The sequence below is a fragment of the Ailuropoda melanoleuca genome, chromosome 6 (genome assembly GCF_002007445.2).
Source record: "Ailuropoda melanoleuca isolate Jingjing chromosome 6, ASM200744v2, whole genome shotgun sequence".
NCBI classification, from domain to species: domain Eukaryota; kingdom Metazoa; phylum Chordata; class Mammalia; order Carnivora; family Ursidae; genus Ailuropoda; species Ailuropoda melanoleuca.
Genome location: NC_048223.1, coordinates 42790052 through 42805101, shown reverse-complemented (window position 1 = coordinate 42805101; position 15050 = coordinate 42790052). Strand labels below are relative to the sequence as shown.

The window sequence follows — 15050 nt, the reverse complement described above, 5'->3', positions numbered from 1 at the left end:
GTGGTCCAAGGCACACAGTAAGCACTCAGTAATGCTATCACTGGAACGCAGCTACACATGCACTGGGACCTCTCTGAGGCGAGGCTGTGATTCCACATGGAGTGAGTCAAGGCCCCACAGTGAGACAGGGATTATGGGAGAAACTGTATTGCTTGGTGAGCTTGAGTTTTCCAGAAAACAATCCAGAAAGAGAAAAGAAAATGACCAGACCCAGGTATATCTGGACCATATATGCTGCCAAATGTTACACTCTTTTTATTTATTTATTTAAAGATTTTATTTATTTATTTGACAGAGATAGAGACAGCCAGCAAGAGAGGGAACACAAGCAGGGGGAGTGGGAGAGGAAGAAGCAGGCTCATAGCACAGGAGCCTGATGTGGGGCTCGATCCCAGAACGCCGGGATCACGCCCTGAGCCGAAGGCAGCCGCTTAACTGCTGTGCCACCCAGGCACCCCAACACTCTGCTTTTTAAAGCAAGTTTAAGAAGAGGCAGTGGAATGGGGCGGATGGGGCTGGAGTAAGCTGAATGGGTTTTTCCACCTCCTCGACCTTCATTTTCAAAATAAGCTGTCTCACGACAATAACTACATCCCTAGCTCTCAGCTCACCACCCAAAGATTAGAACTACATGATAACAGGTAACAAGGGAAAGATGGGTCCCAGCTGAGAACTCTTGGGGGTGGAGAAGCCAGGACACTGCTTGTCCTTGTATCGGCTTACTCTTAACCAGGGAGGGCCTTAGGGTCTGAGAAATCACCATCCTCAAACAACTCATGCTTTTCAAATCCAGAGAACTCTAACATCCCTCTTCAGGTAATGAGTGAGGGACACTGGGGACCTGAAATGTTCTGGTCCAGTCAGAGGGGCAGGGAAGCCAGCCTTGCAGGCAGCGGGGCTATGGGGGCATTTAAAGGGGCTCATGAACTATCTGCCTTCATCCATGATTCAAATCATCCCCAAGAAGTTGAAGGAAACCACTTTCAGTGTGTGCAGGGGGACAGGGAGAGAGGAGTGGAGGTGAAAACATTGAGCATAAGAACGAGAGAACCATTTCAGGAAGAAGATCAGCAAGCTGCAGGGCTAGTCTATTTATGGCACGCTGATATTAACAGTTAATTTACAATGTGCATGAGAAGTTTTGCATTCAGAAGCTGTTGTAAGCAGCACACTGTGTGTACCAGCAGAGAACATCTCTGGAAGGTGTATTCAGAAGCCTAGCAGAGAGTGATGTATGGAGGTAGAAGTGAGCTCACTGCTTTGAGCTGCATTTCCTTTTTCTGTTCTTTTCTTTCTTTCCTTTTTTTTTTTTTTGGTTTGTATAGATGTTTATCATCCACTTCTTACACCTGTGATCGCCAAGCTGCTGCTTCTCCTCGCCCCCCCGCCGCCATCATCAGAAAGGGCCTCCCAGGGCCTCGCCGTCCACGGTGGCTCCACTGACCATCAGCACGTCGCTGGGGAGCTGGCAGAAATGCAGACCCTCAGACCCACCCTGGGCCTGCTGGATGGGAGCCTGCACCCATCCAGGTGAAGGAGCCCTGCTTTCGGGCAGACTGTGCGGACGTGCAGATTCTGGTACATTGAAAAGGAAGGGAAAGGGCTGATTTTTTCCAGGCTACTTGTCAAGAATATTATTCTCAAGCACCAGTTAGGTCAGATTTTCCGAGGACAAAAATCAAGGGGAGGCAGAGTTTGGAAATTCTGATTTCTGCTAATTTTGTAAAAGCAAATCATAGGATAGAAAGGCTCATCAATTGCTGGGAGTTCACTCTGTATTCATTATCATTACTCAGTTTTCACGGGTTACAAAGATATTTCTTCTTTTTTTTATTATTATGCTTTTTCTGGAGGGAGGACTGACCAGAGATGTATACCTGTGTCTGGTTATTGGACTCAAACCCACTCCTTCCCACCTTGGTTCCTCCTGGTAATCTCCCATGTCCTCCCCTGATGGAGGCATGCCCAGCTGGGCTCCCAGACGCCCATCACCTGTTCAGGCTGCCCAGTGCCCAGCAGCTCCATCACTGCCGCTGTGTCTGCATCATTTCTGGTCTCCCTGGCCCTGCAGCTTGGCTGTGGATATCCTATGTCTTTTTCTTGCCCCTCCAGCTCCCCTCTCCTCCCTTTATCACCCAGCTCTGGGATGGGGGGGGCAGGTGACACATGGCAGGAACTTCTTCAATGGTGCCCATCTCTCCTGGGGACTGGGGGAGACAAGTGAGGCTGGAATGCTGCTGTCCTGGGCTCACCTTCTGCCAGCTCCCTCTCCACACTGCCTCTCTCTCAGGTTACAGCCCCGCCTCTAGTCCCCTGCAGGCTGGCTGCCACTGCTACCAGTCCGTGGCTCCCCCACACTCTGCCCACATTTCTGTACACCTTCTCTTAAACTCTGCTCAAATGACCCAACCTGAGTGGGCCATCTGTCTCCTCCTGGCCCCTGACCACCGACGCACAGCTCTGCTATCCCCCTCACCTCGCATTCCTGAACATCCCCACAGCCTTGTGAAAGATAAACCCAGTGGCGGTTCCTTTCACCTTCAGCCTCTTTTCACTGCATCTGATAGACAGTTCCCCAAACACATCACATTCAGAATGTCTGAAATAACTCTTTTCTCTCTCCAAATCTGCTCACCCACCCTCTTGCAGGAGCAGCACCACTTCCTCCCCCCGCCCCCCAGGCTTTCACCCTGCTGTCACCTTGCTCCAGGACTGCACAAGCCCCGTACCCCAGCATGCAATTAGGTGTCTCAGCACCCTTCCAGTCTGAGGACAGCCTGCAGCCTTCTCTCACCTGCGGAAATCAGTCCTTCACCCCGCTCCAGTGCAATGCACGTGGCTGCCCAGCTGCCACACCCTTTCTACCACTTGCTCTTGTTCATGCTGTTCTCACGCTGAGGACCTGCCCCAACCCCAGGCATCCTTCCAGAGTTCAGATCTGGCTCAGGAAATCCTAAGGGGCTCTCCCTTCTCTCTCATTTCCTATGGTCCCTTATTTTCTGTCCCATTTATTATTAAACAATTAATCACTCCTACTTCTGGCTGCCTTGATCTGCTACAAAAGACACACGTTTAACTCTTGAGCGGCACTTGCCTAACTGCCCCAACCAGACCTGAACCACTCTGCAGATGTGACTATTTACTTTGCGTATCTTGACATCTCTCCTAGCATCTAGCAAAGTGCAATGCAAACAGAAGGTGCTGGGAAGACAGTATAACCCTCCGTTTTATGTCAAGGGACGTATGAATAAAAGATGACAGAGGCTGTTTTGGGTTCTTTGAGTGCCCTGTAAGCCAGAGAAAGTGCAGGGACAGTCATTCCAATCACTGTTGCACTCCAAGCTGCCTAAAATGAGATTTCCAATTTCTGGTTTCTGTCTGTTACGTAGGTTTGGTCTCATTACAACTGATTAAATATATCGCAAATTCTATTTTAATATAGGTTACGACTTACAGATATTTTTCTCCAAAGATGCTGAAATGTTTCTATATCCTGACCCTTATGTGAGACCCTCGCCCCTGCTAACCCCACCCTGCTCAGGTACAAGCCACTGCTCCTTACTCCTCACCCCTGCTCAGATACAAGCCACTGCTCCTTACCCTCACCCTGTCTAATCCACTCTCCCCACAATGGCAAGAGAATGAAAAAATTAGCAAAGCTGATGTCATTCTCTGCCACCCTGACCTTCCAGTTCCCCAAGGTCATGCCTGCCTGCTGTCGCTGTTGCCCAGCAGGACGGCTTAACCCCTCCCCCAACTCCTACTCAGCGCCCCCCCCAGCAGCCTTATTAACCCATCCTTCAGCTTTGTGCCTAAATGTCACTTAATGCCTGTTCACTCTCCCTCTTGCCCATAAGACATAAACTAAGAGGAAGTAAGTTTGGTCTGATGCCTTTTGCATCTGGTAGATCCTATGCATAGTAGGTCCTCAAAATGTCAGTTTCACTTTCTGCCAGATAAAACTGTGAGAGCGTGGGATTCTGAGATGCCAGTCATTCCAAGGAGTTACTCCCTGACACCCCCAAAAGTGTCATTCTCGTCACAAATTAATCTGGGCTGTAATACCCAGAGCAGCGTGCTCTGCCCTGCTGTGGAATCCTGGGTTAGTGAGGAGGTGACAGGCTGGTGGGGGGCTAGCGGGGTCCATGTGCCCATGGTGGCAGCAGATGTGTCTCAGGCTCTGCACTGGCCTCATCGAGACAGCTGACCACTGAGGAGTCTGGGAGTAGTTACGCAGATGTTGGCCTTTGGTTTTCCTTCTTTATTTTTTATTGTAGTAAAATATACATAACATTTACTAATCATTTTTAAGTGCATAGTTCTGTGGTATTAAGTGAATTCACACTGTTGTGCAACCAGCACCACCGTCTACCCCCAGAACATTCTCATCTTCCCAAAGTATAAAATTCTATACCCATTAAACTCGAACTCCCCCTACTAGGAGCCCTGGTAACCACCATATGGTTTTCATGATTTTGGCTACTCTAGGAATTTAACAGAAGAGGAATCATACAGTATTTGCCTTTGTGTGACTGGCTTATTTCACTTAGCATTGTATCCTTAAAGTTCATACATACTATAGCATGTGTCAGAATGTCCGTCCGTTTTTAAGGCTGAGTAATATTCCGTTTTACAGATAGACCACATTTTGCTTATCTGTCTATCTTTCCATCTGTCCATGGACACTTGGGTTGCTTCTACCTTTCGGTCTTCCTTCTTGTGAAAGTACATTACTTTTAGTCTGCCTGACAAGACAAACCAAACCACCTCTCCCCAGACACCTGCAGCATGCCCACCCGCATGCCCACCCATGTGCCTGGGGACCTGCTGGTGCCACCCAAGGTGTCTTGCCCCAAGCTTGGATTCTCTGTCTGAAGCTGCAGAGGGCAGGCTGGAAGTACCAGTAAGTTAACAGGCCCAGGAGCAGCCCTCAACCGGTGACCATGAGAGCTGGAGGGTGAATGTTTCACTCACCCCTCAGTGGCGGTAGTCACCTACTCTCGAATGACTGCCTGCTATCCTGGCTTCCTTCCTCTCTCCCCTAACCACTGTACCAGGGTTCACCTCCAGATATGCTATTTGCACCTGAATCCTCTCTCAGCGTGGGCTTCCAGGGGAATCCAAACTAAGGCCTGCACCAAGCTCGCTCATGCACAGACGCAATGCTGGAGGAGGAGAGAGACACATTATGTGCACTCTGCTGACTGAGAATCCCATTACTCACTCAAAGCGGCAATGACCCACTGCAGTCCAGTGGGATGCGGGGCGGCTACCTCAGTAGCGGGGGGGGGGGGGGGGGGTCCTGCCCTAAACTGGCCTGTAAAGGCTCTTGGAAAATGAACGAGGAGGATATTTTCTGACTGCTTCAGGCTCATGGTGGCAGCTGTAGGCTCCTGCTAAGACAGGCCAAGTCACCCTTCTGGAATGCAGCTGGCCTCTCCCACTCATCATACCAAGTAGTGTCTCCCCATACATGGTGAGGCCACAACTATTCCAAGGCCATTGCCTCAGGCAGAGACCTCAGGGCAGTCAGGTCCTATGCAAATCTCACTCCTGCAGACATGCGTCCTCCTGCTTTTGGGGGCTCTGTCAGCCCCTCAGTGCAAATGCACAGGTGCATCATGTCTCACTATGTTTGGGCAGCCAGGGTCGAGGCAAACCTAGAGAAGATATGTGTCCAGACCAAACACCCAGTCAGCCAGGCCACGTGGGCACCTGCCACCCCCACCATGGGACAGAGGACCAAGTGTTTCTTGGAGTCACCGAAGCCTCCCAGCTACCTTCCCATCTCTTTTCTGTTGCAAGGCTTGTTCTGCCAAGCTGACCCTTTCCGGCAAATTGCAGAAGATTCCATGACTTAGCCGCACAGTTCTGGTAACATTAGAGAGGCGAGAGCCAGAGTGTGGGACGTTTACAGGAGCAGACATCCTCCACACCATCTGCTGTCACTGTGTCATTTAAGCGGACTTCATGTTGTTAATGAGGTCACAGGCCATGTTACCCCCCACCCCGATTCAGTGTCTGGTGACCAGAGGATGACTGCTTTTCAGCAATTCAGCTCAAAATCGTCAGCTGGATTGGACCTGCTGTGGTTGCAGGGCTCTGAACTGTTGTTTAAGAAAGAGCCACTGAGGGGCACCTGGGTGGCTCAGTGTGCTAAGCTTTGGCCTTCAGCTCAGGTCATGATCCCAGGGCCCTGGGATTTAGTCCCGCCTTGGATTTCTTGCTCAGTGGGGATCCTGCTTCTCCCTCTCCCTCTTTCCTCCTCTCTACTTGTGCTCTCTTGCTCTCTCCTCTCTCTCTCTCTCTCTCTCTCTCTAGCTCAAATAATAAAATCTTTAAGAAAGAGCGGCTGATTATAAAATGGAGCTCACTAAATTCCACAAGGCCAACTGCTAGTTCTTTCTCTGTTTATAACGTATTCCAACCTGCCCACCAAGGCCAGGAGTAATACCTGTTTATTCAACAAATACTGACTGACTGCTTCCCTCTCTCTGACTTGTTGAGCTGGGGTCTGTGACCACACAAAAAAGCCCGAGACAGGGAGGGGCCTGCCCTCTGAAAGCCTCCAGTCTAGGGGGCTGGGCGGACTAGCCACACCCCAACAATGAGCACTTCTGCAACTATTCCAGTCCTCATGTCCATTAACTGTTTGATCTTTCAGCAGCCCTTTGAAGAAGGTATTATTATCATCTGCACGTCACAGAGTGAGGAAATCACAGAACCCCACTGCCTCAATTCGTCCAAAGTCACCTGGCTATCACACAGCAAGACAGGATCCCACCCAGATAGGAGGCCCCAGCACCCACACTTTTTTTTTTAAGATTTTATTTGTTTGAGAGAGAGAGTGAGAGCGTGCACGGGTTGGAGGAGGAGCAAGGAGAGGGGGAGAAGCAGACTCCCCACTGAGCAGGGAACCCCACACAGGGCTCGATCTCAGCACCCTGGGATCATGACCTGAGCCGAAGGCAGATGCTTAACCACCTGAGCCACCAGGCGCCCCAGCACCCGCACTCTTAATTACTGTGCCACACAAACTCCCCAGAAGCCCAGAAGGGACTGATCTTTGTATTTCCCATAGTCACTAGGTCAGCTGTCTCTCTTTCTGAGCCTCAGAGCAGGGTTGTCGCACTGTCACAGGGAATCCACAAGGAAAACGAATGTCTACTCACCTTTCTGAACACGCCAAGCTCTGCTGACCCTTGTGCAGAGCAGTTTTGCATGAATAATGGCTAAAGTCAGGGTTTTGATGGAAAGAAACAAACCACGACATCTTATGAAATGTTCATCAGGGTGGCGAGCGCTCTGAGTTGTGACAGAGGTTTCCCCTGCCGCAGAGGGCAGCCCCTGATGAGGCCTTGCCATCCTGCTTTCATGAGTCACCGAAACCGCCTCAGCCCGTCTGCTCTGCCGAGTTACAGATACTTCAAGGTACGACGACAGCAATGGACTATGGCTCGTGCATAGAGAAACATGCACGCGTGCAGGCATGCAGACACACACACGCCTCCCATTTGGATTGTCTCAACACACAGAGTCCACACATCCCTTACGGTGCCGGGCCGGGTGGGGGGGGCGACTGGGAGTCAGGGAAGGCTTCCCAGAAGAGGAGACTTTAGAGCTGAGTCTTGAGCACCATTTATAGTTCTAAAAAAAGTGAGCAAACAATGGTGTGAGGAGTAAGAGGCATTTCCTGGTCAGAAATGTGGAGACGCGCTGGGGGTGCAAGCTGTAGAGCCAGCAAGCCGAGATTTGGACTCTTACCCCTTCTTGCTTGCCTGGGACCTTGAGCCGTTTATTACTTCACGTGTCTCCTTACCTGTTGAACAGCAACTTCACTAGCTCATGTAACCCTCACTACGGAGAGTGTAGCCCACTCAGCACCCGTTCAACCAACAGCTACTAAAACGGTTCACAGACAGCGTCGATCCTTGGCTTGCTCTCTACCATGACTATGTCACTGAGGTCTCAAGAAGATTGGCAAATGCCCCCAATCCAATGTCTCAGAGTTCTACAGGGTCCTTGCCTCCTGGATCAGGCCTTGAAGCATGAATAGAAGACGATTCTTTGGTTTTTATGCACAAACTGCCCATGTTTCCTCACAGAATAATGTAGGAGACTACATAACAGCCAACATGCTAGCCCAAAGAGGCAGGGGAAATTCAGCAGGCTCCAGGAGGGCACAGGAAAGTATATCTTCCATTCTTTACTTTTAAGGGCCTGCTATTTAAATGATCATGTCCTTTGCAGCAGCTATGGTGGGACGGAATGGGGGGCAGGAGCTTGGCTTGAGGATTAGAGTGAACTGTGGAGAACCAGGAAGAGAAGCCCCCATTTCAGAAAATGATTCAGAAATAAATTGCCAATCACCACAGCTCAAAATCCACCGCAAACTCCCCTTCAAAACAGCAAAGGAAAGGAGCAAGGGCAATTCATAATCTCTTTTCCTGGGCATATACCAGCCTATGTTTGTGACAAGCAGGATTCCTGCATGCTTCTATCCTCCTTGCTGTTGGTTCTCTAACTTGCTTTCTGCTCCTCTCTGTTCTGATAACATTTAATTTATTTTGTGATCCTGACAAGTCTAGTGACCCAGACTTGTGTGAGGCTTGCTTAGAATTTTAACTACAGTTCTCTTCTTGACTTTTCATGGATCTTAAGTTTCTTCAGTTTTCCTGGCCCTTGGTCCTTGGCAAGAGAGAACCTAGAACATGGCACTATGAATAAGCTGCCACATTGACTATGGTGGGACCAGGGACCGGAATCATCCTTGAGTCAGGCTTTCACAAAAGGAACTGGGGGAGAATAACAGGGAAGGTACAGTGGAATAAGAATGGTTTCAAAGGGACTGAATTCAGGGCTTCTAGAAGCTATCTTAATAAAATCTACAAAAAATGCAAGGTGAGAGACACCAGCCTGTCTGTCCCCCAGTAAAGATCACCAGTTAGACTGCTATCTACAAACAAGACAGCTCTGGGAGAGCGCTGGAGTCCACTTCAGAAATTTTAGCAACACAGCGGAAAAAACTTGAGAAAATCTGCACAAGAAGAGAAGGAAGAGTTTCATTTTGCCTGCACCACCCCATTTGTCAAGCTGGCATTGCTCAGCACAAGGGAACTTCCAAACCGGAAAGAGCTCTCCCCTCCAGGAAAGGAAGCGCAGAGCAAGCCCCTAGTGTCTCCAGCTTTTTGGGGTAAGTGAAGGTCGTGCTTCGGCTTTGCCCTCGAAGGTGCCTTCTCAAAATTTAATGCATACATGAATTACCTGCGGATTCTGACTCAGCAAGTCTGGGGTGGGGTCTCAAATTCTGGTTATAACAAGCCCCCGTGGAGCACACTTCACATGGCAAGGCTCTAGATAACCTAATTCAACCATCTCATTTTCAGATGAAGACGCTGAGGGCCAGAGTGAGGGAGTAACTTGGGGAAGGAAGGTCAGAGCAAGAAAGGAGTCTAAAGGCTAGGTCTGTGATTCCTGGCCCGTGGTTCCCAAGGGCGCTTTCCCACCAGCTCCGCCCTTAGTCATCCAGGCCTGCCAGGAATCTGAAATTGGAGATTCAATTCCCCAGCTGATTCTAATGCTCAAGCAGTTCTAGAGACCAACAGATGAGATGCCCCTCAAACTGCCTTCCAGCCGAGGATGGTGCAGCCACCTAAGACAAGGAGGGAGAGCAGGAGACAAGGGGAACAAGGGTGCACTGTGGGAGGCTGAAGCCAGGGCAGCTTCCCAGAGGTGACAAAGGGGTTAGGAGAGTGGCTGGGGACCCCACCCTCCATCTCTCTTTGAAGAGAACCAAAGCCACTGAAGATGAGGAAGGGCCACCAATGAGCTAGCATCATTGTGAGGAAGGTGATGTGGATGTCTCAGAATCTATTAGAGTAAGCAAAACTGAGGCTGTGATCTCAGTGTAGAGGGAGGCATTTCTAGAAGAAACATTCCTTTGAAGAGCTTTGAAGAATTAAATGAAAAACATCTGATATGGGACAGTTTTCCTCTGAAAATGTGAGTGGCCTGCCAGGTGGTTCTCCGTGCTGTGGCGAGAGCATGGCTATGAGGATGGCATATTCGGGAAGTCGGGAAGTCGGGAAGTCGGGCTCTAGGCTTTACTACTGCCCATAAGGAAGAGAGCACACAGAAAGAAGGTTCCACTAAATGAGCCTCTAAGGAATGTGGGGCTGTGGTAGGGGCACTGCTCCGCCCAGATTCCCAAGCCTCCTTCCCTTTTGTTTGCCACAGGGATTTGCAATCCCTCCCACTAAAGAAGGGAGGGGAGGGGAGGGGAGGGGAGAGTGCTTCTCTGCCCCTTGGCTGTGTAACTCAATTTGGCCAGATCGCCAGGGAGCGGGTGCATTTTCACAGGCTCCCTTGCCCTCTGCCCTCACCATGCACAGATGGCCTGCCACCTCGCTGCTCCAGGGACAATGAGCCACACGAGGGGCACAGCCACCAGTGACCCCCACCCAGAGCACAGAGGCCTCCTGGGTCGGTTCAACCCCAGCAGCCCTATGGAGGAGGGTAACACTTAATTGTTGCTGAAGTCCCTGAGTTCTGGGGTGCTTCAGGGCACAGCCATCACTGAATGACCCAGGAGCAGAGGAGATGGGCCACGAGTACGCTCTCTGCTCTCTCCGTGCAGGGGAGACACTCTGCTCAGGCCAACTGGTTACTCCAGAACACAGACTGCTGAGCCACTGAGAGGACAAACCGGTCATCACTGACTCCAAACTCGTGATCCCTTCTGAATTTCAGACCTTTGCTCTCATTCCTACACATAATGAAAAGAGAATCCAGACTTTTAATCATGGTGGTTGGCTGCAGAAAGTGACACTTTCGCTAATAATAAACGTGCAATCGTTAACGCTGTACCACACCACATGCCTTTTGCTCAGGTCTCCTGGCACTTCCTGAACACTCCTCATTCATCATTTGGAGGCCTGAGGCTTCTGCTCACTCCCATAGTGAAGACAGGCAGCTAACTCCTGGCCTGGGGGACTTTTCCCAGGCTCCTGAGTTAATAAGATTCTCAGAGGGAAGGAGGAAAAGGAATTACCCGTGGCCTTGTTGGAGAAGCTAGGCACTGACTGTTAATAATTTCTATCAATGCAACTGCTCGCCACATCAGTGCCTGACTTGGGTCTTAATCTGGTTGAGCTTCTTGCTGACTGTTGTTATCTTAGGGAAATCAGCTTTTCTGAGCCTCAGCTTCCTCAAGGTAAAACCGGAAGAGCCACCGGCAGGGCTCTAGGTAGTAACTATGTATGAAACAGCTCCTGGCTTATGCTTACACGCGTAGGTACTCAAGGGTAGCTATTTTCTTTATCAGAGCACAGATGAAGGAGGATGGTTGTGTGTGAATGTACATGTCGTTAACTGCACAAAGACTCCCAGCCAAGGAGGCAAATGGGTCTGAAGTCCAATCTTTGTCTCCTCTGTGGCTCGTAGCTACCCAAAAAGAAGGGTCCCTGTTTGTAATCTGCACACGGGGTATATGGGGGGCCTAATGGCCCAGCACACTGAAAATTAAAAATATTTTGTGTTGAAATTTCTCTGAAAGAAAGTGAAAACCCATCACTTAACTAACTTGCAAATAATTGCTTAGCTTTTTTTTTCTTTTTTTTTTGATTCAGTATATCTGGGGAGAGGCCTTGGAATCTGTCCTTTCAGTCAATGTCCTGGATGTTTGTCCACACCAAAGTTCAAGAACCACTGGGATGTTTCTGGTCTCCTTGGCTCAGGCTTGGGCTCCTGAGAGGCAAGAGCAGGTCGAACAAACAAACAGGAAATAATCCACAGCAGTTCAAGTTCAAATCCCAGGGTTAAAAATCCAGAAATACCCCCTGTGTCTTGTTAACAACAGCTTCAGTGCGCAGGGCCTCCCAGGGCGGTTGGGGCAGGGAGAGGCCGGGGCACAGAACGGGCGCATGGCAGAGGGGGCAGCTTGGGAGGTGGCCTGGTCTCTGACAAGTGGCCTCTGAGGCCCACTAATGACAGGAAAGAGCTTGGCCACTGAAGGCAATTACAGAGGGTGAGACACTGCGCAAGCCAGCGAGTCGGGGGAGTGCAGGGGGATCTTATTATCTCTCTGTCATGCTTAATAGGAGTTAATAGTTGGAAGGGAATAAAAGAATGGTGTGTGAAGTTTAGTGCCAATACAGTCTAATATACATGCTACGTTTTTATTTCAAAGAGGATAAAGGCCCAAATTTTATACTGAAAACAAACGTTAAAAATTAATTATAAAGAAGACACCAGAGGGCCTCGAGCATGTTCCCTGGGTGACTGATTAAATGCCTGCCTCATTTAGACTGGTATAAACCCAATCTCTTGGAAGAAGGCCAAAACTATTTGCCAACGTCCACAGAGACTCTCCAAGAAAATGATCCTGGTGCCAGGAAAGAGAAAAACATATTCACCACTGCTGCCCGGAGCCAGCCACCACCACGGGAGGGGGATCCAGTCATGGGCAGGAAAGGGAATACTTCTGCTAGGTCAGTGTGGGCCAAGTGCCTCCTTTACTGCCTGAAACTGATCATCGAGGACCCAAACAAATGACACTGCTCAAGCCTGTGATGAAGGTGGCCTGAAGAGTCCCTGGTCTCTGCAGGCTTGGAGGCCATGGGAGTTTCTTTTCTTTTTTTAACCCCTGAATTTTGTTTGGTTTCAGAGAATATCTTCCCAATTCTCAGAATGTGCAAGCTCTAATTGAAAATTCAAGAGGTAGGAAATAAGCCAATGACTCTGTTATCTTTTGAATTTTAAAATTATATTTTAATGGCAAGATAACATTTTCCTTGTTAAAACAAAACTGAAAGATTACCAAAAATGATGACTGTCTGCCTTCAATACTTCGCACACCCCCAAACCCTAATTTTTTTTTCTTCCCCTCAAAGTCTGGGGTGGGCTATCTCTGACCTGCAGAGAACACAAACACGCAGAATAGTTTTGTGTAGTATTCTTCCACTGGTAACATTACACTGGGCATATTTTTTCACACCTCACATTTCCATTAAATGACATGTCTTGGAATTTGAATCATGTTGGTATATATGCTAACCATGGTATAATATTCCAAAATGTGGATACAATTACTCCATGTTCAACATTTTGAAAAAAGGTCCATGTTTCTTAGGTTGATATTTAGGGCTGTTCACAGTAAGATCCCAACCTATTCTGTACTTTATTTTCCATGGGTCCCCCCCTCCACTTCCAAGGAAACTAACCAAACTAGAGGAACCATTTGGACTTTCCTACAAGAGGGCGCCATTTCAATGAAGAGCTATCTGTACCATCAGTGGTTCCCTGTCCTGTAAGGACAGTCATGGAACCTTCCTCAGGAGTTCCAGTCTCCTTTATATGTCCCCTGTGTGGGGCCCTGACCATTCCTGCTGAGCATTCAAGTAATCAATGGACTATTCTCACCGCCCTCTTTTAGCAGCAAGCTCCCAGAGGGTAAGAGTATGGACCAGGGATGTAATAGGTGCTCAACAAATATTTGTTGAATTAAAAAAAAAAAAAACAATGTCTTACTGATTCTCTATATTGCTATGGGAAGAGGAGCAAAGACTCAACTAGAAGTTGGACTGTGGATGCATTTTTCTCCCATCCATCCATCCATCCATCTCTCCTCCTTTGCATTCTTCCACCCCACCCTTCATCCTTCCTCTCTGGTGGCAGCCATGAAAGTATACCTTCAGATTTCTGACAGCACTGTGAAGCTGGGGTGGGTTAACTAATGGGAAGCATGAGACAGTGCCTGGCTTGTGGGCACTTGGCCCCTCTGGTCACTGTGGAGGTGTGGCAGAATGGACAATGATGACTCACATTGGCTGGGCTCCTCTGAGCCACGTTCCAAGGCTGCACCAATTCCTGGAGTTCCCACACTCTCACAGGGCCTTCCACTTTTCATGGTGCTTTCATTTTATCCTACCATGACCTGGGACTGGGCAACCCCATTTTAGAGCTAAACGAAGTGACTGCAAGAGAAACTGGTGGTTTGCCTGAGGGGCCGTTGCCAGTACCCACTGGAGCCTAGTCGGACGCACAGACCTCTGTGAGCAACTCCAGCGGAGGCAGTGGTGGGGAGCCAAACAGTCACAGCCCAAGAGCTACTAGAACTAAACCGTTCCATGATTCCTCTCAATTCCGTCTTGGTGAGGGAAGGTATGACATGCCCAGGACACACCAAAATCAGTTGATGTTCGTTTCTTTAAACCAGACTACATCATTCGGGAAAGATGGGCTCTTACCCACCTCCGAATTTTCTATATTCTGAGATTCTACGGCCTCCTGGTGCACCCTCTCCCAGTTCTTGACAAGCACGGACGGCCCGGGTTTGTCCGTCCGGCCTGAGGGCTCCCACTGAAGCTCCTTCTCCCCCTGGAAGGGGCTTCGGCCAGAGCGGCACGTCCTCTATATCAAAGGCTGGTGGGTGCCTCCTGCAGGCCTGAAGCACCCCGCCCCTTACAGCGAGGCAGCACCTCCTTCCTAACTAAGCGAGCCCCTGGCAGCCCTGAGACAGGCCATGCCACCCTCACACGGGGGCCCAAGACAAGGGGCAGGGTAACCCCCCTCAGAAGTTGGGCTGCCAGTGCCATACGGGTCAGCTGGCAAGGGAGATCTGGCTAAGCCCTCTCTGAGCCATCACCCTAGGTCTGCTCTCCTCGCCTCTTCCCTCTGAGCTCCTGTGCCTCCCAGAGCTGCCCCCCTCTCTCAGATGACGGTGACAGCCTCACGTGTGTCTGTCAACATTTCCAGGCCTCTGCAGTCAGACTGTGTCTGCTAGCCCTACTTCTCCTTCCTCTAAGTTCACGTTTGGGAAATAGGCTTTTAAAAGCATTCCTGTTTGTCAGCATCCTATCAACCATTTTTCTGGCTGGTTGCTTCTGGTTTCTACAATTCCATTCATGTCCTCTGTGCCAGGGACACTGTCCCCACTGCTCACACTTCCCTTGGTGTCCCTCCTCTGTGCCTTCAAACTCTCTTACTGCCTCCTCTGCACACTTGCCCTGTGTCAGACCGCTGTGCCTGTCTCATCCAAACAGACAGGACTC

At 49.6% G+C, this 15050-nt stretch overlaps 1 protein-coding gene and 1 long non-coding RNA gene across 2 annotated transcripts in view; one reads left to right on the top strand and one right to left on the bottom strand.

Annotated features, from left to right (window-relative positions):
• Window positions 1–15050, bottom strand: part of LOC117802795 — a 118427-nt gene that overhangs the window by 37245 nt on the left and 66132 nt on the right. The window lies entirely within an intron of this gene.
• On the top strand, window positions 161–2924 carry LOC109490898. Its single transcript, XR_002144251.2, has 3 exons — window positions 161–214; window positions 1326–1530; window positions 2650–2924. It is a non-coding gene; the product is annotated as an uncharacterized LOC109490898 (long non-coding RNA).